Source organism: Euleptes europaea, chromosome 18 (genome assembly GCF_029931775.1).
Source record: "Euleptes europaea isolate rEulEur1 chromosome 18, rEulEur1.hap1, whole genome shotgun sequence".
Lineage (NCBI taxonomy): Eukaryota > Metazoa > Chordata > Lepidosauria > Squamata > Sphaerodactylidae > Euleptes > Euleptes europaea.
Window position 1 is genome coordinate 27,609,352 of NC_079329.1, and position 24,479 is coordinate 27,633,830.

Genomic DNA, 24,479 nt, shown 5'->3' on the forward strand with positions numbered 1-24,479 from the left:
CAGGCTAGCTGGGGCCATCCAGGTCAGGGTGCTTGCTGCTTGCATCCTTGCAAAACGTTTCATCCTCCACTCCAGAATTCAACATCCCCCCCCAAAGCTATCCAATGCATATACCCTTCAGTGCACCAGTTAGCATGGGAAATCAATTGCATTGCAGCAGGCCAGGGCAGATGATGACATCAGCAGAATATTCTCCCTCACCCCTCTCCACAGGAAGGAAGGAGAGGCACAATTAATAGCTCCTTGTTTGTACGGGGGAATCAAAAGAAGATAAGGGGTATGCGAGAGGATTTGAAGCGACAGCCTCATAAGCACCGATAAAATCAAGGCAGATGAGGCGGAAAGGGCAGTATGAAGAATGAGGAAGGCCGGGAATGGGATGGCAAGGTCGAATAAAGCCAATCCGTGTGACTGTGAAACGGCACGCCAGCTGAAGGTCAGTTTCTGGGCAGACGGAGCAAGAGCCATTGCTCAGTGCCAGGGCTCTAATCCTGATACCACTGCAAGCAATCCAAAGGGGAAGAAAGGGCTTTTGAGCATGCGCGGAGTGCCTTGACACCTTTCTGCATAACAGCTGCCAGGCTGGGTCAAGCCAAAAGTGCGGCTCGCTTAGTACATACTCTTGGATGGTGACTGGCCAAAGCACCCCAGAGAAGCTCAATAATTGGGGGTGGGGGGAAGAGATGGCAACAGCTATCTCATATAATTTTGGCCCAAATAGTTGTTGGGACAACCAGCCTCAGCAGATGGAAGTACTATCTTCGGTTACAGTGACTCCAGCTCATTGGTAGATCTATCCACTGTAAATCGAGCTTTGCTTTTGGGAAGCGCACAAATAACATCTAGGAAATTGTAAGTGTGGACATATCATATCACAGAGTTGGAAGGAGCCACACAGGCCATCTAGTCCAACCCCCTGCTTAATGCAGGATCAGCCTAGAGCATCCCTGACTAGTGCTTGTCCAGCCTCTGCTTAAAGACTGCCAGGAACAGGGAGCTCACCACCTCCCTTGGTAGCTGATTCCACTGTCGAACAACTCTTATTGTAAATCCCCCCCCCCCCAATATCCAGCTGGTAACTTTCTGCCTGCAATGTAAACCCATTATTGCGAGTCGTATCCTCTGCTGCCAACAGGAACAGCTCCCTGACCTCCTCTAAGTGACAGCTCTTCAAATACTTAAAGTGAGCAATCATGTCCCCCCTCAACCTCCTCTTCTCCAAATTAAATATTTCCAACTCCCTCGGCCTTTCCTCGTAGGGCTTGGTCTCCAGGCCCTGATCATCCTCGTCGCTCTCCTCTGCACCTGCTCCATTCTGTCCACATCCTTTTTGAAGTGGGGCCTCCAGAACTGCACACAATATTCCAGGTGCGACCTGACCAATGCAGTGTACAGGGAAACTACGACATTTTTAAGATGTTATGCCTCTGTTGATGCACCCCAAGATCGCATTAGCTTTTTTTTTTGTCACTGCATCACACTGGCTGCTCATATTTAACTTACAGTCCACCCGTACTCCCAAGATCTTGTTCACACACACTGCTGTGTGTGCTTCCTGCACAGGTCCACCAGCGTAACCAGGCCTTAGAAACTCTTGTGGCTCTCTGTTTAGAAAACATGGCGCATCCCCTCCTTCTCGCCCCATCTCACTGAAGAGAGGCAGGTTTGTGGTCTCTCCATATTTCAGAAATGTCTTTACAACATTGATACAGAAAGTCTTGACATTACTGAGGTGATTTTCTCCCCCCCCTCCCGAACCTGATGCTTTTGCTCACGGCCAGACCCAGGTTCTTGCCCTCCCCTCCGTACTTTGGAGGGCAGGAATCTGCAAACCTTACTCGAGTTCAGCAGGAACCTGACTTGATAGCAGGTGCAGGGCTCTGATAACACAAAACTGTCATTCAGCCCCTCGGCTCCCCACCCACCCGCTTACTGGCTCCGGTCTCCCTGGTTTCCATTCAGAAACAGAGCCATGGGAACAGTGACCAGGAAGCAGCAAACTCGATCAAATTTCAAGCCCAGACATGACTACAACAGCAAACAGACCAGGCTGGCGGCAAAGTTTTAAAGGACACCCAGTCCCAAATGCAGGGAAATTCCCAGCTTGCCTTGGAGGGTACGCAGTCACGAGGAGGAGGAAGAGGAGGAGAAGGAGGAGAAGAAGAAGAGTTGGTTTTTATATTCCAACTTTCTCTACCACTTAAGAAAGGATCAAACTGACTTACAGTCACCTTCCTTCCCCTCCTCACAACAGATACCCTGTTCATTTGCCTCTCTCACCCTGGGGCTGAGAGAGCTCTAAGAGAGCAGCCACTAGCCCAAGGTCACTCAGCTGGCTGCATGTAGAGGAGTAGGGAAACCAACCCAGTTCACCAGATTAGCCGCCACCACCCATGTGGAGGAGTGGGGAATCAAACCCGGTTCTCCAGATCAGACTCCTCCGCTCCAAACCACCGCTCTTAACCACTACACCATGCTGGCTCTCTAAGGTTAGCTACCACTTGCAGTGCAGCGGCTTGTATCCCATTGCTTGGCTCAGCCAAGTCTGAAGTCTTCCTCTGGCCCAAGAAACCTGCCTCTCTACAACTTGGCTTGCCACCCTCCAGGTGGGGCCTGGAGATCCCCTGGAATGACAACTGATCTCCAGACGACTGTTTCCCCAGAGACAATGGCTGCTTTGGAGCCATCTATGGCGTTATACCCCATTGAGGTCCCTCCCCGAACCCTGCCCTTCTTATGCTTCACCCCCAAAGCTTCAGGAATTTCCCAACCTGGAGTTGGCAACCCTATCCAATGCTCACCTCTTGCAGAAAGGCTCCTTGGAAGACAGGCACCACCACCCTCCCACACTTACAGAAGACATCTAAGAATGATTATTTATTATTAATAATAGATATATAACTCCTTTCCCTAGGCACTTTGCTTCTATTTTCTCGGCTATCTTTGTATGGCTGCACGTGCTCAGAGAAAGGACAGGACATTCTCACTGTGTCTCAACTACCCCCCTCCACTCAATTCTCTGATACCATCATTTTAATCCCACCCATCCTAAGAAGACCAAAACAGAAAACCTCTCATGGAAGGGAGTTCCGCAGTTACAGGGCATCTAATACCCCATGGCATGCTTTTGTGCCCTACCTTAGGACTCAGATGGTATAGGCAACAGAGAGAGCTCCTTGGTCACTGTGGTTGTCAAAGGACCTCCAACCTAGAATCTTGTGGATCCAAATTCTCTTCTGATCTGGTGACTCTAAAATCTGCCATGTTTTCGGCAAACTGGTGACATGTAGAAAAAAAGCTAATAATCTCAGGATGTTTGCCTTCTCAAGCTAATGCCAAACTGTCTTCTGTATTCTCACCAAATTATGTTAAATCAACAACATCCATCTGGACATCTAAAGCAATATCATCAGACTGTGCTTGAATTAATCAAATTCCACAATGCAACAAACACCACAATACAACACAAGCAAGACATGCTTGCACATCATCAATTTTATTGCAGCCATAGCATTACTATGATGCAGCGCAACTGCGAGCAAAATACATATCTGTGAAAACGTCTGGGGGCTGTTTTGAGATGTACCATTCAAAATATTGTATGATTGGCTCGATAAATGGAATTGGTTGAAATCTGAAAACTTGCAGCGCTAAAATGGATTTCTAAATGGAATCTCTTCTGTGGAAAATACTAAGGCAGAACTTTTGCCCTAAGACATTCTGGTGTTTATTGCTGAAAAAAGGCAAATGAACAAAAAAAGCTCGCTCCTGCAAACCAATTCTATTTTATGACTCTTATTGTCGGCCCCAAGACCCCAACTACTGGCTACGTTGCTCACATTACTACTGGCCTCTTCTGACTTACAAAACTCGGGACTGTGCCTGTGATTAGAATTAGGTAGGGTTGCCAGGTCCTCCCCGGCCCATGGCAGGAGGTGGGTTGAGTAGGGTTGCCAGCTCCAGGTTGGGAAATACCTGGAGAACTGGGGATGGAGCCTGGGGAGGACAAAGACCTCAGTGGGGTACAATGCCATAGAGTCCACCCTCCAAAGCATCCATTTTCTGCAGGGGAACTGATCTCATAGCCAGGAGATGAGCTGTCATTCTGGGGAATCCCCAGGTCCCACCTGGAGGCTGACACCCCTAGTACGGACAGAGGGAGAAAAATCCTCTTTTCCCCACACTTGATCTCTGTGCTGTCTGTCTTCCAATGTCACTTCCCTAGTTTGGCTCTGATTAGGGTTGTCAGTCTTCAGGTGGCTGCTGGAGATCTCCCACTATTACAACTGATCTCCAGGCAATAGAGATCAGTTCACCTGGAGAAAATGGACACTTTGGAAGGTGGGCTCTATGGCATCGTACCCCACTGTGGTCTCTGTCCTCCCCAGGCTCCATCCCCAGTTCTCCAGGAATTTCCCAACCTGGGAAATTCATCGCCTCTGCCCTCATTAAGAACATAAGAAAAGCCCGGCTGGATCAGACCAAGGCCCATCAAGTCCAGCAGTCTGTTCACACAGTGGCCAACCAGGTGTCTCTAGGAAGCCCCCAAACAAGGTGACTGCAGCAGCACCATCCTGCCTGTGTTCCACAGCACCTCAGATAATAGGCATGCTCCTCTGATCCTGGAGAGAATAGGTATGCATCATGACTGGTATCCATTTTTACTAGTAGCCATGAATACTCCTTTCCTCCATGAACATGTCCACTCACCTCTTAAAGCCTTCCAAGTTGGTAGCCATTGCCACATCCTGGGGCAGGAGGTTCCCCAATTTAACTATTGTTGTCTCTGCTCTCCCCAAAACCCGCTCTCCTCAGGCTCCACCCCCAAATTCTCCAGGCATATCCCAACCCAGAGTTGGCATCTCTAACTCCGATACTGGAAGTTCGCTTTGCTTTGCCTGAAGGGCACAGGAAATTAAGCCAGGCGCATGGGAAGAGTTCAGTTGTGCTATAGTAATTGACCACACACACACCACTTTATATATTATAGGTGCAAAACTTGTTCTCAAGTTATGCTGCTATCATATCTAACTGGGTCCTCAGATGCAGGGCATGAAAGGTAGGTGAGTCTCAAGCTACCGCATGCCAAAAATATTCCAAGATGTTATTACTATGACATAACAGCATTTCCTGCAGATGAACATCTGGTTCTGGCTTTTGCCCAGGAAAGCTTCCCGGTTGCATTCTGCTTGTCAACAAAATAGCCATGAGAATTCCAGAAGAGATGCTTCGTGTGTGTGTGTGTGTCATTCATCACCTCCCAGCGGATCCATTCCACAACTTGTTCGATAATACACCTTCCCGTGGGACACAATCCATTTTGCTGGCGGAACATAACTTCCACCTGCTTCTAAGACCCTTAAGGCCAATTCACACAAGGTCAGCCTGCCCGGTTGCTTGCAGCCAGTCTGGTAGTGTGAACAGTGGTAGTGTGAACAGATGGTCATGAGTACCAGTGGTGAATCTGTGCGCCACTGAGGCCCAAGTCGCACATGATGCCTTAGCGCATACTGGCCAGGTATAACCAGGTGTCAGAAACTGATCCGTGTTGAGCTTAGCACATGGGAGGGACTGTGACTCAGTGGAAGAGCCTCTTCTTGGCATGCAGAAGGACCCAGGTTCAATCCCCAGTTAAAGGGACTAAGCAAGTAGGTGATGCAAAAGACCTCTGCCTGAGACCCTGGAGAGCCGCTGCCGGTCCGAGTAGACAATACTGAGTTTGATGGACCGAGGGTCTGGTTCAGTATAAGGCAGCTTCATGTGTTCAAATCACAGTGCAGATGGATACTTGTAGCTAGCAAGCAGGGAGTCTGAGTCATAATAACCATCACTGAAAAATGTCTGAAATGATGCTGAGTCGAGGGGTGCAGTGCAAGCTGCAGCTTTTGCTTGTTGCAAACCATTCTGTTGTGAGGAACTCTACCAAAGACCCAAGGAGAGAAGGAAACCACTGAGGCATTAGAGTACATAGAAGTCAGTTCCATGTACTATCCCAAAGCATACACCATCCCCAGGAACTGAGTACTTCACTGCTTTTTTCACAGTGCTCCTGAAGGGCTTTAAAGCTGTTATATCTTCTTCCTCATTGCACAGGGATGATCCTAGCCAAATGAGGATCACGTAGTAAATGGGATGGTATCACAATGGCAGAGCCAATCGGGTTGGGATGACATCACAGTGCTGCATAGCCAATTAGATTTGAATACTCGATGGCATCATGGAAGGCAAATTAAACCAGTTTGGAGTGAGGGCAATGAATATTTCCTAGATCAATATTTTGAGGAAATTAGTAACCATAATCCGGGGGCAATAGAGCCCTGACCTGGATAGCTAGGCTAGCCTGATCTCATCAGATCTCAGAAACTAAGCAGGGTTGACCCTGGCAAGTATTTGGACGGGAGACCTCCAAGGAATACCAGGGTCGTGATGCGGAGGCAGGCAATGGCAAAACCACCTCTGAACATCTATTGCTTTGAAAACCCCATTGGGGTAGCCATAAGTTAGCTGTGACTTGAGAAAGAAAGAAAGAAAGAAAGAAAGAAAGAAAGAAAGAAAGAAAGAAAGAAAGAAAGAAAGAAAGAAAGAAAGAAAGAAAGAAAGAAAGAAAGAAAGAAAGAAAGAAAAGGAACCATGTCCTGAATGGGATGATGTCACAGTGCTACTAAGCCAATTATGTGGTTATGTGCTGATGCCACTAAAGGCAAATATGCAATTCAGAGTGAGGGCAGATCTTCAAGAACGGGCAAATATCTTAGCACACTCCACTCTCATCTTTTGAAGCAATTCTTGAAAAACTACTGAAGATGGGATACCTTTCAACATAGCCACCCTGGGCCCAGTTCGTTGGGGGAGGGGAGGATACATATAAAATTTATTATTATTATTACTACTGTTGTTGTCATTATTGCTCAAAATGTTTGTAAGAAGAGAACCACTTTCAGCTGACCCCTCAGAACACCACAGGCCTACCTTACAGGGCTCTTGTGAGGACAACTGAAATAACGTATCTCATGGATTGTGTACATTCAAGAGTATTATATAAACTTTCATTACTTTATTATTATTATAGTCAATAATCAGATCCGCTCACTCCCAAATTGCCTAAATTAAAGAAGCCAAAGCCCCAGGTTCCTAATAACCATTTCCAATTATTGCCCATGTAGTAAAAAAAAAAAATTATCCGGGGAGACGGAGCACTGATGAAAACTGGATGTTGGAAAGTGGGTACCGTGCCAGGGCTTTGCCAGCTTGTGTTTACGGGGTGTCACAAGAGGACAAGACAGTTGCCAACCTGAAGCCAAAAACCACAGATGCCCTTTTTTCAGCCATGCCGAACTGTTTCAGCGATTAATTCACAGGCACAGCGTTGGGAGGTTGGGTTAAAAGCAGAACCATTCTCCTGCGACTTGGCTGAATGCAGGGGCCCTGATCCAGCGCACATGTGCCTGCCTCTACGAATCAGGCAGCCTCCTTCTTATCAAGCTGTTTCCTTCTTCTTTTTTCCAAGGCCAGCCCTTAACTCTTTCCAGTCTCGCTCCTCCACGGCCAACTGCCTCCCCCAGCCCTGTTCCCAACAATTCAAGGTCCAATTCCTAGTTTCTCTCTGAACCGCCGCTTTCTTTATCTAAGATGGATTGTAGATCCTTGGGGCCGGGGACTGTGTCGTTTCAGTGTTTTGTACAGCATCTGAAGGTGCAGTATGAATAAGGAGGATTTATTTTACTGTGCATCTTGGTTTCCATCCCATCCTTAGGACTGAGGGCAAATGACAGTCTAGAAATGACATATATTACACACACACACAAAATCATGTTGCAGTCAAATCAGGCTGAAACATGTGGTTGATTTGGGTCCACTGGGTTTCCTCAACCCCCAGAGTTGTGCCCCAATGTGCAAACCCACAAATGGCCCAACAGTAACACAAATTAATAATGGGTGTGCATGTGTGGAATATGTTTGAGCAACATCTTACAGGTAACACCTTACAGTGCAATCCCAAACTGGTCTACTCAATGGAGCTTACTTCCAGGAAAATGTTCTTAGGACAGCACTGTAACAGTGTAACCCTCAGCAGGGTTTCCACCCTTCTAAATCCACTGAAGTCAATTATTAGGTCAGAATAACTCTTCTTAGGACGGCTCTAAAAATAACTCGATTCTCATGTGCGAAATGGGGAATCATAAATATTTATGGCAGGTGGATGAGGTAAAGGTTACATCATTACCAAGACAGTGTGTGTGTGTGTGTGTGTGTGTGTGTGTGTGTGTGTGTGTGTGTTAGGAGGGAGGGAGGGAAGGGCAGACATAAAGGGGAAAATGGACAAGCATCTTCTGAGATTGCAAGGAGCAAGATGCACAGAAATCTTCCTCTCAAAGGCTTTGACATAGGGAGGGGGTTGCAGATGAGTAAAGAGGGCACAGGTTAGGGGTCTCCTTGGGATCCGGAAGAGCAACCCAGAGAAATGGGGGAAGGAGTAAGACTTCCCTTAAGAAAGACTTTAGCAGGACTCTGTCCCGGTCCTTGCAAGATATGAGATAATAGGAAGAGTGCCCCTGAGAATGTGCAAATATTTTTTTTTCTCAGAACAGGAAAAGAGAGAAAAAGAAAGACAGAGAGACTACCGGTATACATCTTCTAGATTAATGGGCACAGCTTTTGCACACATACCCATCTTACCCACCCTGGTCCCTCTCCATTGCAGCCAATCACTGCATCCCCTGCTTTATTCTTTATTTATTATAATTTAGTCCATTTTTATCCCACCCTTCCTCCAAGGAGCTCAGGGCAGCATGTTTCAGTTCCTCTTCCCCATTTTACCCTCACAACAACCCTGTGAGGTTCCATGTCAGCAAGCGTTTGTGGTAGAGAGGATATTTGGAGCTGCGCCTCCCCAATCCTACTACACCAACCTACCTCTTTACTCATGGGGGAGGGGGGGAGAAAGGTGTCTTTCTTACTATGAGTTTTCTACCATTACTTCTCGAGTTTTAGATTACTATTTACTGTCTTTTAAAAAAGAGTAGGCAATCCAGACTCGGCTCGGGGAGACCTGGGTTTAAATTCGGCCACTGCCCCAAAGCTCACAGGGTGACCGTGGATGGGTCAATCTCAGCCCAGCCAGACCTACCTCACAGGGTTGTCGTGAGGAGCGAACTACCTTGGACGAAAGGAGGGAAGCAAACTATACCTATCAAATACAGATTTCTTCATATGGTCTCTTCCCCCCCCCCATTTCATCTTCTGCAAACATCCTGAAAGAAAACTACCATGACGAACACACCCACACAAACTCTGCCTCCGCCCCCTTCAGCCCCAAATTCAAGCTGACCTCCTGCAGTCTCGCAAGTGCCGTGGCTTAGCAACCACACAACAGCACACCCCTTTCTCTCCCCCCAAAAATTAAAGCACAAAAAGAGGGGGTGGGGAAATTCAGCAATGACATTCTTGTCTCTGTAGGGAAATATCCTATACCAGCAATCCTGCTCCATACCTATAGGTCGGACAGCTATCTCAAGACACCCTCCCCAATAATAGTTCCATCTGCAGCCCCACAGGACGGGTAATAATGTGCTTCTGCGGCTCCAGATCTGGGACTGAAGGGGTTATCGACCAGTTCCTCCAGTTTGGCGCAGTGATCGAATTACAAGAAAGATTGTTCCGGAAGAGCAATGCAAAAAAAAAAAAAAAAAAACCCATCCCCCCCCTCCCGTTACCCTTTTCTCAAAGAAAGGCTTGTGAGTTTCCCCCAAAGGACCCCACAGGAGGGGGGGAAAACATGTGTACTTTCCCTCCTCCATCACTGGCGCAAAGATGCTCCGTGGCTCGTCTGCTGCCCATTCCTTCTCTCCCAGTCCCCCCCCCCACACACATACACCTTGCTGTGATCTTCCTCCGTATCCCTCCACCTGTCGTCCCCCACCCCCAGCCTTCTCTTACCTGCCACAGGTTAGATCCTACAGGGCCCCCTTCCAGAGCCTTCCGCCTGTGCCATCCGCATCTCTAAGGGACCGGCAGCCCGCAGCATACAATGGGAGGCTGCAGTGTCGATAAATTCATCCGTCAGCAGCGGCAGGAGCGGAGCAGAGCCTGGTCGCCTTCTTTTCCCTTCGATTCCCTCTGCCTGCTGCAAAGGAGCCAGGTTTTCTTGGGGATGCAAAAGGGGGAAGATGCCTGGTGGTTTCTTCTTCTCTTGGGGGGGGGGAGGAAGGGGGCGGGCAACGACCTGGAGGGAGGAGAGGGATGCAGGTGCGGGTCACCCCCCCTCCATCACTCCCCTGCCATCCTCTCCCCCCCTAGCCCCCCGAGTCTGACCTTAGCAATGCAAGCCAGCTTCCACCGGCTTCCCTTATAAGGACACTGTCGCTGTGGCAACCAGGACTCCACCTGTCTTTTGGAGTCTGTGCATGACGCCACCCGAGTGCTACGGGAGAGAGACAGACTCCAGCCCCAGGTCTGGGCTCGAGAAAGCAATCCCTGATCCTGTGCTCCTGCCAATCTGGAGGGTGCAGGTCCTGCACACGACCTAAGAACTACCACTCACGGGGCAATCCTAAGCAGGTCTACTCAGAATCCTACCGAAGGCTACTCAGTGGGCCTTAAACAGGTAAAGGTAGTCCCCTGTGCAAGAACCTGGTCATTACTGAACCATGGGGTGACGTCACATCCTGACATTTACTAGGCAAACTGTGCTTAAGGGGTGGTTTCCCATTGCCTTCCCCGGTCATCTACACTTTACCCCCAGCAAGCTGGGTACTCATTTGACCGACCTCGGAAGGATGGAAGGCTGAGCCAACCTTGAGGTGGCTACCTGGAACTGACTTCCGCTGGGAACGAACTCGGGTCGTGAGCAGAGCTTTTGACCGCAGTACTGCAGCTTACCACTCTGTGCCACAGGACTCTTACTCAATGGGCCTTACCTCCAGGGAAAAGTTCTTAGGTTTACACTGTAAATTCCTGCAATTTACAGCATCCCATGCTGGACATCTCTCCCAGCTGCGCCGCCACACCCCCCCCCCGTTTTTTTTTTGCTGGATCAAATGGGGCATCTTCTGCAAAAAAAGTTATGCAATCTTGCACCAACGATATATGGCCTCCCCCACCCCCCGAATTCAAACTCCAACATTAATCTTCTCAAGGGCAGGTAGAGTAGGTGAAGAAGGACCCCAGCTGTCCAGGTGGGGGAAAATGTCACGACCCTTGGAGGAAGCCAGATAAAAAGCAACTCGTTAAGGGAACCTTCTGCCGTTCTTATTCCCAACCCCAGCACCAAAAAGAAGGGAAGGGTCCAGGAATGCCCCGTGATTTGGTAGGCTGTATTGTTGCGTAATTATACAAGTTGCTTTACAGAGTAACAGAACCAAAAGAGAAAGGTCTCTGCCCCAAGGAGCAAAATCATACCAGTGGGGCAAGGAGGACAGCAATGTGAGTAAAAGCAATTAGATGTATGCAAGTTTCCTTTAGAGATGAACATGTGTTCGTTTAATTAAAATATTCATAATCACACTTATAATTTGAACACATGAACACATGAAGCTGCCTTATACTGAATCGGACCCTTGGTCCATCAAAGTCAGTCTTGTCTACTCAGACCGGCAGCGGATCTCCAGGGTCTCAGGCAGAGGTCTTTCACATCACCTACTTGCCTTGTCCCTTTCACTAGAGATGCCAGGGATTGAATTTGGGACCTTCTGCATGACAAGCAGAGGCTCTACCACTGAGCCACGGCCCGTCCCCAAAGGGGGGCATCCTGAACACATGAAGCTGCCTTATACTGAATCAGACCCTCGGTCCATCAAGGTCAGTATTGTGTACTCGGACCAGCAGCGGCTCTCCAGGGTCTCAGGCAGGGGTCTTTCACATCACCTACTTGCCTAGTCCCTTTAACTGAAGAGGCTGGGGATTGAACCTGGGACCTTCTGCATGCCAAGCAGATGCTCTACCATTGAGCCATAGCCCCTCTCCACGGCTCTCTAGGGTCTCAGGCAGAGGTCTTTCACATTATCTACTTGCCTAGTCCCTTTAACTGGAGATGCCGGGGATTAAACCTGGGACCTTCTGCTTGCAAAGCAGATGCTCTACCCCTGAGCCACGGGCCCTCCCATGGAAAAGAAAGTTCCTTCAAGGATAGCTAGCATGCTAAGCCAACTGCTCTCTGTTCCTGTCTACCTGCATATTTGTTTTGGGTTGTTGGTTTTTTAGATACGTGGACAGAGGGCAGGTTCAAAATGCAATCCAACATCTGCAATATAATTTAATAGTAGTAGTAGTAGTAGTAGTAGTAATAGACCTTTTTCATCTGAAGAATCTCGCTCTTTTAAAAAATACCCTTGGCAGCTTGCAATAATATGAACGCATGAAGCTGCTTTCTACTGAATCAGGCCCTTGGTCTACTCAAAGTCAGTATTGTCTGCTCAGCAGTGGCTCTCCAGGGTCTCAGGGTGAGTTCTTTCACATCACCTACTTGCCTAGTCCCTTTAACTGGATATGCCAGGGATTGAACCTGGGACCTTCTGCATGCCAAGCAGACGCTCTACTGCTGAGCTGCAGCCCAAGCAAGCTTCCTCCAGCTTCCCTTATAACACCATCGTCACTGTGGCAACCCAAACTTTAGGAACATGACAACCAGCTTGATGTAGTGGTTAGGGAGATGGACTAGGATCTAGAAGACTTAGGTTCAAATCCCCATTCTGCCATGAAGCTAAGCAACTAACCTTGGGCCAGTCACACGTTCTCAACCTAACCTACCTCACAGCATTGTTGTGAGGGTAAAACAGAGGAGGGGTGACGGATAACATGCAGCTTCATCAGTGAAGCTGGCATGGAAGAAGGAAAGTCTTGCTACACGATAGGGGAAAACAGCAAAGTTTAAGGCCAGCGACATCAAGGCCAGCAGGAAGAGCGTCAGATAGATCCCAGCTGAAGCTCTTCAGCTCGAGGCCCACTGAAGTGAATGTGTTCAGTCAGTTGTGCTTCATGTTATTTAATAGGAAGAGGTGGTGGCATTTGGAGCTGCTACCTTGGAGAGCTCCAAAATAAGAACTACCTGGAAAGACTGTAAGAAAATGAAGGGTGCTTTGTGAAAATAAGCTGTCCTTGCAATGTGGCAAAGGAAAGTTGCTTTTAACTTTGCATTTGCAAAGGAACACGGCATTAAAAAAAAAAAAAGAACAGGTGGCCAGGCTAGGGCCCCTTGCGTTTCCCTATCAGGTCCCCACTGCCTTGGGCCAGGTGTGGGAGAGATTGTCTTTTCCACCACTTCAAGCACCACGAGTGCACTTCTGTTAAAAGTCTTTAATGGCAGAGGCCCTTCGTCTGCGAATTTGTTCAGGAGGGAGACAGAGAACAATTTTGAAGAGTTTATATGGGTTTGAAATTGGTTTTCATTTGCAGTTGTGTATGAACATGTTTCTTTTCTTTACACTTGCACATCTAGCTAAACAATAAAAAAGCGAAAGCGGGAATGCATTGTTATCAGTTGATCCCACCATCTTCAGTTCTCAGAAAAGAAAAATCCTCTCCAGCTATACATTCCGCATCAAAATAACCCATATTTGGCATCAAGAAGAGCTGAGTTTTGCAATCTGTACAAATTAAGGCCAACTTGTATATATGTTCTTAATTTGCATAATGTATTCTGCTTCTCCTGGTCATCACAAAGGGCAACCATCCAAACTCTACGCCTGGAATTTTTACATAACTAACCACCTGGTTGTGTTTTGATTACTGAAAGCTCATTTCAGACATAACACCAATCTATGGGTCAAGAAGCAGAACTGTGGTTTGTTAAGACCAAACCACGGTTTGTGTTCAGCAGGCAAAGCAGTACAGCCATGGTTTAAAGTGGTTTTGCAAATCATGGTGCTGGCTATGGCTTGGTGTGATGCTTCATTTGACAAACAATCATGACAACCATTGCGCCTCTGAGTACTTCAGCACCAATACAGGAGCGAACTGACTAAGTTGAGAGGAGGGGAAACAAAAGGAGACAAGCAGCTCTAAACTGCCAAATTGGGAACACAAAATAATATCAAACTGTTAACATTTGCTGCAGTCTAAAAACGATAAAACCTAAGACCCCCACCCTTATTAAACCAACAAAAAATCAAATAGATAAAAACTAGCAATCTACCAAGAGGGAAAAATATTTTCTGATCAAATCCATCAGAGCAGCTGTACACATGAACTCATGAAGTTGCCTTATACTTAATCAGATCTTTAGTCCATCAAAGTCAGTATTGTCTACTCAGACTGGCAGTGGCTCTCCAGGGTCTCAGGCAGGGGTCTTTCACATCACCTACTTGCCTAGTGCCTTTAACTGTAGATGCCGGGGATTGAACCTGGGACCTTCTGCATGCCAAGCAGAGGCTCTGAGCCACAACCCCTCCCTGTAATAATATACAACCAAAGGAGCTCCAAAATAAGATCATTACTCTGGGTTCAGCCCCCTTCAGTGACCCACCCTGGAGACAAATTGTCTTGCCAACTTCTGGAAGGCCAACAATGAAGATGCTGGCTACAGTGGCTAGGCCTTTGGGGGCAGAAAGTTCCAAATGCTGGAGGCCACCACTAAAAATGCTATCTCCTTTCTTACTTAAGACAGGCTTGTGGAAAAGGACAGTGCCAGGTTTGTTTGAGTTCCTCTTTTTTTGAAAAAAAGAGATGGGATATAACCCCAATGCACAATTCTATAAAGCCTGAATAAAAAGGGCACCCAGAAAATCTATGGCGAGATCTACCAGTTAGTAGTGAGCATCCATAAATCAATAAATTTATTTAATACAGTCCAAGGCCAATAAAAATAGAATCAATATAATAATTCAAGCTTCCAGTACATCAAATAACTTTTGAGAACACAAAATTTTTAAAATTACAGACTCACAGAATTATACATTATCTTTATAAAAATTATAGCTAAAAAGCCTATATATGGCTTACCCAAGTTTTCCTAGTGTTATAGGCTATCCACCCAAATGTGGCGACTTTGAAAGTGATCTCTTGATTCTTATCTGCTAGCATAACTAAGAGAAGAGTCCTTCTGTTTTTACCAGGATGGCGGGAAATTATGGGGATAATCAGAGTTTCCCTAATATAACTATAGATCTTACAATCAAAAAAGATATGCTCTAGGGTCTCGATATTCCCATCTCCACATAAGCATACTGTCAGGCCTTCTTTAGATGGTAAACCTCTATATCTACCTTTAAGAATTGCTCAGGGCAGCATATCATACCTTAATAAGGTATGATATGTAATGAGCATCCATGTTTCTTTTCACCCTTGCACATCTGGCCAAACAATATAAACAGCGAAAGTGGGAATGCATTGCTATCAGTGATCCCATCGTCTTTAGGCATAAAATCACCAGATTGCAATTTGGCCTAGGAGATTGAAATGGTCTGCCACAATCCACCTACCAAATGAACTGCTAAGTGAAAGCAAGGACACCGTTTTCTCTACTTTCTGTTTGCGCATGTGACAGCAGATGTGTTTTGCTCCAAGGGTCTGAACGTCCTGCCCTGAGAATGTTGCTGCTGTCAGAGATGGCCTTGGCACTTCTGAGGGGAAAAAATGTTTTAGAACTGTGGAGGATGTGCGGATGATCAGCTTTGTCTCTTTGCTCATCCAAGCAAAGCCTTCTAAAGGTGCCAACCTGGGAACGGGTACAACCAGCAGCTGCCCATTCATGCGCATTCTGAGTGGTAACTCGCACCTTGTGGAACGGCCTGCCTGAGGAGTAGGGTTGTGCAAAACAAAATTGGTAAATTTCGGGTTTATTGGGCCCGGTGTATGTTTTTTTGTTTTTTGTTTAAACCCTTAAATAAGCTAAATACCATTACCGGTAAAGGGGTATTTGGATTTATTTCCGGGTTTACCAAAAAACTTCAGGCTCATTTTAGTATATAGGGATTTTTTCACAGCTCCTGCGGGGGCATTGTTGGAGATAGAGTTCCCAAATTTTCAGGGTAGCTTCAAGGGACTCTCCTTGCATGAACCCCAAAGTCTGAAGAAGTTTGGTGAAGTTTGGTCAGGGGGTCCAATTTTATGGGGTCCCAAACGGTTTCCCCTCTCCTCCATAGGGAAGCATTGTACAAACAAGACGACTGCAGCAGCATCGTCCTGCCTGTGTTCCAAAGGACGTGATATAATTGCCATGCTCATCTGATCCTGGAGAGAACAGGTATGCATCATAACTAGTATACCTTTTTACTAGTAGCCATGGATAGCCCTATCCCCATAGACTAAAATGGGCTCGAAGTTATTCGGTTTGGAGGCACTGGGAATGGTTTTCCATGTTAAGTTTTTTAAAAAAAAATTCTTGAGTCATGCATATGGGAAAGCTGAAAAGACACAGATGTCCAAAAGCTCACACATCTTCCTCGTTTGGCCTTTTCAAGTATCCCCCTCCCCCAGCATCTGAAACCGCCCAGTTTTTTTGTACTTCCATGTGGACAGAAGAATTTGTGTGTGTGCGTGTGCGCTGTAATGCCAAATTTCACATTCAACCTCCCCCCACCAACTCCACCACTTACAACCTCCAAGGACATTAGGTAGAGGAAGTAATCGACGCCCGCTTGCTGTTCCCATCTTCACCTCAAAGGTTAAGATCAAGTGGCTCTTGTTCATCTCCCCTATTTCAGAGGTTATAATTGTGTGGATTTTTTTTAATGCATCCCAGACTGGCACATGAGATCTCAGCGAAGGGGAATATTTGTGAAGCAATTTGGCGGCTCCGGAGAGCGGCAAGGACAGCAGAGGCGAAACAGAGGCCAGCGGTTTTAAAACTACTGTATTTTTCTTCCTTCCCCCCCTCTCCAACTGCCATTTTGTACTCACGGCGAGGAATAGTTTGGATGAATCCAAGGACATGTGAAGGATGGTCAGTCCTTTCACGTCGTTTGTGGAGAGCTGTTCCGTTTTTCAAACGTCTGAGCAGACAATGCTTGGTCCTTCAGGGACCAAGGGTATGATTCAGTATAAGGTAGCTTCATGCGTTCACGAGTGTGACTTACAGTGCATTGCCCACGCCGGGCTTAGGAGGCAATGCAGTGCTCCCCGCTGAAACCTCGCCCAGCGCAAAAAATCCACCACCTTTTAGGCCAAAAAAAGGGGGCGTTCCCGAGCCGTAACGGCAACCCTGCCCCCCCCCGGGCAGCACCGTGACGCCCCAGGAATGCCTCGCGGGATGCCGGGACGCCCCAGGAATGCATCCTGGGCTGCCGCCGCGGCCTTTGCTGCCGTCCGGACGCTGTTGGCAGGCTGACTGGCCCTGCACACTGACCGGCCCTGCACACTGGTGCTGGGGCCACAAATGCCGGTGTGCGCCACCCAGACACCGGCACTGTGGGCCCTTGCACAGGCCTTCGCCGGCCTCCAAAGGCCTTTGGTGCTGGCTGCCAGCACATCTCAGGAATGCTCTGTTAGATAAATAAATAAATGGGCACTGCTTGAAATTTTCCAGTGGCACTGCATAGGTGGACCTACATTTTTGGGACCCCGAAGCTTGAACTGTTATGGGGGTCCCTTCGCAACCCGCAACAATAGGGCAACATCCAACAAGGTCCAAAGGGCCTTGCTGCCCTTGCAAGGACCTCGAGGCCCAAATGGCGGAGAAAGGGGTGGTGAGGTGGAGTCCTTGAAAATACCCTTCCCACCAGCAACGAGGTCTGGGTAACCGCTGTTATCTTCTTCAGTGGGGTTGTTCTATGGCAGATGTATTGGTTCATTCTCTAAGAGAGAGGTAGAAGGTCACCACAGGGGGCTCGTTAGCATAAAGAGGTGAAAATCTGATTTTTGGTATTAAAATGCACAAGCGAGACGAGTGCCGCCTGAATTGAGAATTCAGATGTCTTTTCATGGTTCTGATTGGCTCGAGCCTAAGGGCTAAGCTATAGAACTATTAAGCCGTGCACCAACAAAGGATTCGAGGATCCAGCTGCCAAAAAGTAGGCTATGGGGTATTCTTCATGGAGATTTGCTGCTGTTTTGACGCTGATTTGCGTTGGAGTCAAATTTTGGTTATTCACTGGAGATCCGTATTTTCACCCACTGAGCAAAATAAGCCGCATTAAAAGAGAGGCAATCCAAACCACTTTTGAGACGATCTTTCCTGTGGACGCGTGTTTTGTTGCTCGGATGCCCATGAAAAAATGTTTGCTTCGCTCCCTAGGACGTCTCCTTTCTCCTCCCCCAAGAACGGTGATTGGCTGGGGGAGTTTTGCGCTCGGACAAGAATACCGCCTCTTTTGCTGCCTGCCTGCCTAGAATCCTGGCACTTCTCTCCCTCCATCCCCGCACGCCTTTCCCGCCCCTCGCCCGGGATGGGCCTTGGAGCTGGGCCCACACCTCCAAGCCCAGGGGGACGTCGGACGGACGGCTCCAGGGGGAGACCGGCGGGGCCATGCCATGTGCTCCTCGCGCGCTGGGGGTGGTGGTGGTGGCAGATCAGTCTAGGGCAGCTGGACCCGTGGGGGGGATGCTCAAGGGAAGGGGCTGTTGGCCCCTCTACCCCAGCAGGGAGGGAGGATTTTTGAGAATTCGGATGGGAAAAATGTGCATCCTGAGAGCGAAAAACCCAAGGCAAAACTCCCTCCCATCACTCTTCTGAAGAGTGGCGGCCAGCCTGCTCTTATCTCCCTCCTCTCTCTCAATGCACTGTGGCCGGATCATGGCCTGCACACAATCCAGGGGCCTTCTTTCCTCCCCCCCACGCCACGCACACTGGCTGGATCGGGGCTGGCGCGCAAGCTAGGAGCCCTCCTGTCTCTCACGATGCAATGTGGCCGGATCATGGCCGGCGCGCAATCCAGGGGCCTTCTTTCCTCCCCCCCCCCCCCGCCATGCACACTGGCTGGATCGGGGCTGGTGCGCAAGCTAGGAGCCCTCCTGTCTCTCACGATGCAATGTGGCCGGATCATGGCCGGCGCGCAATCCAGGGGCCTTCTTTCCTCTCCCCACCCACGCCATTCCCACTTTCAGCTAAACACTTCTCTGGGCACATGGATTCCCTACCCCCCCCCCACCAATCCTGTCTATCATTAAAGGGCAATGGGTTCCACACCTATAGAAAATAGAGGGAAGCTTTGAGGAAAGCACTGCCTTGTCCCCCCCCCCCCAATTTGGAATCTGACTGTTCCAAAAGCAGAACAGAGCGAGGGTGGAAGCAAAATGGAGGAGACCAGAGGGACTGGTGCTTGAACCGCACGAGGTAATCTGCTGGGCGGAGTTGGCGCGGAGCTGGGGGCAGGCATAAACAATGAGCCTGTTGGAAGGGGAGGCCTCCTGCAAAAGGGACAGACCAAACTGTTGTCAAATACAGCGTACTTTGTTCCCATGAAAAACCAAAACTACAGATAATTGACGGGGATAAATCGCGACCATGAAAAAAACATTTAAATCATGTTTTTTTTTAGTCCGTGGCAAAACAAGCAAAATCTACCGTGAAAAATGTCCCTATGAGTAGATTCTGACCAGCTCAGTGGCCCATACAGCTGGGGGGTTTGGACGCTGCAAGCCCCCGAGAAAATTTTGAAATCTGACCAATTACAGGGACATTTTGAGGCCATATGAAATGGGTATTAGAGCATATTCTAAGGTCAATATTAAGTACCTCAACCCACTGGCTTATGATTCTACCACTAAAATAGCCTTATTTTAATAACAAACACTTAAAAAAAAAAACTCCATCGGTTTTGTTGAAAAATTCACTCATTTTTTTAAAAAGTTGCTTCAGGGACCCTCCGGGATGAGGACCCCTGAAGCTTAACCTTCATTTGTTTCATAGTGGATCCGTCACTGGCATAGGTATGACACGAGGTTATTGTAAAAGTGAGGTAGAGTAGAAGGACAGTGTGGGGAACTGACCAACTGTGCCCAGGTACCTGTGCCCAGGTAGCACACTGGAGAAGAGGGAAACGTCTCAGGACATATTGCTAGACCCAAAGGTTTGGTTACAGCAGCACAGGTGAGCCAGACTCCAAGAAATGCAAACTTTGTCCTTTGTGAATAGGGACTGAGTAGATGTTCCCCCTTGAGTTGGGCGCCTTGGTCAAATAGACAACATATAGCACTATACTTTACTTGTCTAACTGAGCTGCAATAGCATAAAGCATATATGCTTGCCAGGCTAAATGCACTACCCTCCGCCTTGTTATATGAAAGATTTCATAAAATCCCATTTGCGGAGAGAGTTTGCCCCTGTGGGAATGGTGAAATTGAATTACTTGTGCACGTCCTTTTTAATTGTTGCTTTTATGCTTGTAGCCGATCCCAATTTATTGACCTGCTGTTTGCAAACAGGCTTTCTCATGAAATCAGAACATCCTATTGTATGACCACACAAAACTCAAAAATAATTGAATCAGTTGCAAGGTTCTTACAGTTAGCAATCGGATATCGTGAGTGGTGTGTAGCTTTCCTTAATGGCTGGTTTGGGATGGCTTTATCCAATTTTATTTATTTGTACTCGGATTTTTATGCAGAGGCTAGATGGCCATCTGTCAGCAATGCTGATTCTATGACCTTAGGCAGTTCATGAGAGGGAGGACATCTTGGCCATCTTTTGAGCATGGAGTAGGGGTCACTGGGGTGTGTGGGGGGGGAGGTAGTTGTGAATTTCCTGCATTGTGCAGGGGGTTGGACTAGATGACCCTGGTAGTTCCATGATTTATCCTAATGTATGTTCTTCCTTTTTATATGCCAATAAAGGCGTGTTGTTGTTGTTGTGAATAGGGACTGATCTGGGATTGCACCCGTTGTGAGACTGGTTGATAAAAAAAAACAGCCACCGGCCCAAGGTGCAGATTATTGGGGGGAAAACAGCGCTGGATTACAGATGTCGCCAAAGATGGACATACTGAATCATGGATGATGGCTTGGCGGAAAGCCAACAGAGATATATGGAGAATGATGCTGGTCGGTTTCAAAATGGGGAGACGTCTGGCTTATCACTGCTATGGGGATTTGTCAGTCCTGTATATAAGAAGAGTCCATGAGGGAAGGGGACTGAAACATCAGTTTAAGAGGTATCTCTCAAAGCAAATTAGCTTTGCCTTTGGATCTCTGCCATTGAGCGTAGAGGCGGACTGGCAGGGTTGAGGATAAAAGTTGCCAACAGCTGCATTGGCCCACACAAAATCCCGAACAAGAAACCAAATTCTTGTGACACCTTTTTGTTGAGGGCCAACCAAAATGACACAAAATGTTTGTGTTTGTGAAAAGAAGGAGAAGGAGAGTTGTTTTTTATATGCTGACTTTCTCTGCCACTTAAGGAAGAATCAAACCGGCTTACAATCACCTTCCCTTCCCTTCCCCACAACAGACACTCTATAAGGTAGTGGGGCCAAGAGAGCTCTAAGAGAGCTGTGAGTTGCTCAAGGTCACCCAGTTGGCTTCATGTGGAGGAGTGGGGAAACCAACCCGGTTTACCAGATTAGCGTCCACAACTCATGTGGAGGAGTGGGGAATCACAGTTCTCCAGATCAGAGTCCATTGTTCCAAACCACCGCTCTTAACCACTACACCATGCTGGCTCTCCTATATAAACTAAAGTTGTAGGATAGCCAGCATGGAGCGTTGGACTAGGATCTGGGAGACCCAGGTTCAAATCTCCATTCTACCATGGAGTAACCTTGGGCCACTCTCTCTCTCTTTGTCTCTTTGAGCCTAACCTACCTCATAGGGTTGTTGTTGTGAGGATAAAATGGGTGCAATGAGAATGATATTGTAGCCCTTTTTGGTCCCCATTGGGAAGAAAAGCAGGGCATAACTACCCAAATAAACATAAATTGCAACAACTGACCAGTAGATTCCGGGGGGCTTCCAGTGAATTACATCCAGATACTGCTTAGAGGAAGGGTTCTGTTTTTTGCCATCAAGTCACAGCTGACTTATGGCGACCCTGTAGGGTTTTCAAGGCAAGAGATGTTCAGAGGTGGTTTGCCATTGCTTGCTTCCCCTTTGAGGCTGACAGTGCATGACTGGCCCAAGGTCACCCAGCAAGTTTCCACGGCAGAGCGGGGATTCGAACCTGGGTTTCCTAGATCCTAGTCTTGCACCTTAACCACTATACCACGCTGGCTCTCTAGAGGAAGCTATCTATCTAAAAAATAGCTATGCGGAATTTGACCTATGAAGAACCTAGAATCATAGAGTTGGAAGGGACCACCAAGATCATCTAGTCCAACCCCCTGCACAATGCAGGAAATTCACAACTACCTCCCCCACACCCTCCCCCAGTGACCCCTACTCCATGCCCAGAAGATGGCCAAGATGCCCTGCCTCTCATGATCTGCCTAAGGTCATAGAATCAGCACTGCTGACAGATGGCCATCTAGCCTCTGCTTAAAAACCTCCAGGGAAGGAGAGCTTACCACCTCCCGAGGAAGCCTGTTCCACCGAGGAACCGCTCAAAGTGCTGGAAAGTTCTTCCTAATGTTTAGATGGAAACTCTCTTGATCTAGTTTCAACCCATTGGTTCTGGTCTGATGTTCTGGGGCAACAGAAAACAACTTGGCATCCTCCTCTACATGATAGCCCTTCAAGTACTTGAAGATGGTTATCATATCACCTCTCAGTCGTCTCCTCTCCAGGCTAAACATACCCAGCTCCATCAACCTTTCCTCATAGGACTTGGTCTCTAGACCCCACACCATCTTTGTTGCCCTCCTCTGGACATGTTCCAGCTTGTCTACATCCTTCTTAAATTGCAGTGCCCAAAACTGAACACAATACTCTAGGTGAGGTCTAACCAGAGCAGAGTAAAGCCACTTCCCTACTACCCCATCCTTCTAGATTCTAGCCTTTAGAGTGACAGAGAAAAGATCTGGAATATCGGCTTGCTGTACGCAGACTGCCTGATGAAGAGTTCAGGGAAGCCGTGTATTCTTGCATTAATCCCCACGGTTCAGAAGAAAAAAAAACCATTTTACATGCATTTGACACGCATTTGACCTCGAGGGATGTTTCGAACCTTTCGCCGAGCTGTGGGAGAGCAATGCAAACAGCCCAAAGGCCAAAGGACGAGCAAAAAAGGTTCCCCATTCTGCAGATTCAACTGCAACAGCGCAGACGATCCAAATCACGCGGCAGCACCAAAAAACCACCAAGGGGCTCGCTCATTCGCTTACAATTTCCCCTGCTGTTGTTCCTGCGCTTCCAATCTCCACCCAGGCAAACTTCACTCCGAGATCCTGCCAGGAATCACGTTCTCTCTCCTCTCGCATCCTCCAGAGGGTGACAGGGGACTTTTAAAAACTGTCAGATGTTCGCATTCCAACTTTTTCTCTTTCCCATCTGGATCTTCAATTAGCGGAGCTTTTCTTTCCCTTCTTTATTGCCGCCGAGTCGCCTGATAGATGTCTGTAATCTCAGACAGATGCTTGGGTCCCGCTCCTACCCCCCTCCCCTACGAGTGACATATACGCACGATTAAAATTAACTCCGCGTTTGCTTTTTGCATTGCATCACAGATTATAACAGACGCTGCACAGTGGCGCTGTGACATTTGTGGAGTGTCTCGATTCATGGCGAGGGGCCGTTTTGGGCCGGCCCCTTCCCTTTTTCGCAACAAGAGACCGCCTCTGAAACAAAATGCTGAATTTCCCTGCAGCTTTCCTCTTACAATAATTTCTTTGAAAACAGAGTGGGAGTATCCAATGGAAAACCCCCCCCCCCCAAATGTCAGCAAGTCTCATATACTGGAAAGGTTTCAGCCGCCTTTGTGACTCATTCTCCAAAGTCATTTGAAGGTCGTTGTTCGTTTCCATTTTGGGATTGTCATAATTATCGGGGCCTGCCCGGGCAACCTGCAAAGTACCCAAGACAAACGTGGGCTGTTAGCCACGTAGGTGGCCCGTCAAACACTTGTCAAAGTCCACACATTCCCAGAACGGCAGCAAAAAGCCCAAGTGTTTTCCTGCATCCCTTACAGGCCACGGTAGTGTGGCTGCATTCGGTAGTCCCAATTTATGCTGAGTGGCCTATTTTCGGGCAAGAGGGTGAGTAATTAAGGCTTCACATTTAAAATCAGCTTAATTGGTTCAATTAATCAACTGAGGCTTTAACTGCAGATTAGCATCTCATTCTGGATTAATCAGTCGGAATGATTTATCTAGTATATTTTTAGCCCGCCCATTCTCCAAGGAGCTCAGGGCAGCGTACACACTTCTCCCTTCCTTGCTGAAAGTTGAAACCTCACAACAATCCTGTGAGGTAGGCTAGGCTGGAAGCGAATCCCATTTGCCCAGTGAGATTTGTGGCAGAGTCGGCATTTGAACCTGGGCCTCCCAAAGTTTAGCCACATGCTTTAACCACTGTACTGCACTACTTCACAATGATAAAGATTAGGGGAGATATAAAGGGCACATGCTAAGCCCAGATGAGGCCCCTCTTTTCTACGCTAATTCAAAACAAGCTTGACTTTATATTTATTTTCTTAATGTATACCCCGCCTTTCTCCACCAGCGGGGACCCAAAGAAGCTTA

At 47.7% G+C, this 24,479-nt stretch overlaps 1 protein-coding gene across 8 annotated transcripts in view; it reads right to left on the reverse strand.

The window, feature by feature from the left end:
- SRCIN1 (SRC kinase signaling inhibitor 1) overlaps positions 1 to 24,479 on the reverse strand; it is a 321,558-nt gene that overhangs the window by 130,932 nt on the left and 166,147 nt on the right. Inside the window, exon 1 of one of the 8 annotated variants that reach the window (XM_056864756.1) lies at positions 9,937 to 9,971. The exons of the other annotated variants lie outside the window; for them this stretch is intronic. The gene's annotated coding sequence lies outside the window, so the exon portion shown is untranslated. Of the gene's footprint in view, positions 1 to 9,936; positions 9,972 to 24,479 lie in introns of those variants that run through there. 8 annotated transcript variants of the gene reach the window in all.